Here is a 1,068-nt window from a genome sequence, read left to right on the forward strand (position 1 = left end):
GTCAGTGATCCCGGAAGTTAAATTTGATCTGAAAGAAGACGAATACCCGGAGATCCAAGAGCAGATTCAAAACAGAGGCTGGGAAATTCTAGCTAATCCTGAGACAAAGGTGGAAAGAAACATGGTTCAGAAATTTTGCTCAAATTTGTGGCTGACAGATAAGCAGAGAATGACTGGAACTGCCTTCTATACCTTTCGAACTATAGTCAGAGGGAGGATTATTTACTTCCACCTTGACAAAATAAGAGAGGTCTTCAAGCTGCCTCAACTGCAAGATGATCCAGAATCCTTTAATAGGAGAATGGTGAGAGTAGATAAGGGGTTGGACCAAGTTCTAGAGGACATATGCCTCCCTGGAACTAAGTGGATAACCAACTCAAAAGGTGTCCCAAACTAACTCAAGAGAGGAGATCTCAAACCAGTCGCTAGGGGCTAGTTGGACTTTATTGGGCCTTCTATATTGCCCACTAGCAACCGCTTTGAGGTCACTGTCAAAAGAGCAGTAATGATTCATTGCATTATGCTGGGAAACGAAGTAGAGATTCATCATCTGATTTCTTGTGAGATCTACACAATTGCAAATAAGAACTCCAGTTAAGCCAAATTGGCTTACCCAAGCTTAATCTCTCTGCTATGTAAAGATGCTGGGGTGAAAATAGGAGTAGATGAGTTCATCCCAGTCGAGCACCCAATCACCAAGAAGTTAATGGAAGGACAACAAGTGCAAGATAACTCCATCAAAAGGAGGGCGCAGGAGTTCCTCCCAGAAATTCCTCAGATTGACTACTGGACCCGCCTAGAAGCATCTGTCACCAAGCTGCAAGAAGCTATGAATCAACTTAAGGAAGAACAGCAAAATCAAAATAGCATGCTCTGCAAACTGCTTAAGGAGCAAGAAAAGCAAGGGCGTGAGCTACAGGAGCTAAAGCGCCAGAGGCTCTCCCTTGAGGGACCAAAAACCCCACAGATTGAAGGAGCATCCATCTCCCAAAATAAAGGTTGTTGAGTCCTAATCTTAACTTTGTGATAACTTTTATTATTAGAAACCTATCTTAAGAATTATATGAA

This window comes from Arachis ipaensis, chromosome B9, assembly GCF_059453495.1.
Source record: "Arachis ipaensis isolate K30076 ecotype BB chromosome B9, ASM5945349v1, whole genome shotgun sequence".
In the NCBI taxonomy this organism is placed as follows: Eukaryota; Viridiplantae; Streptophyta; class Magnoliopsida; order Fabales; family Fabaceae; genus Arachis; species Arachis ipaensis.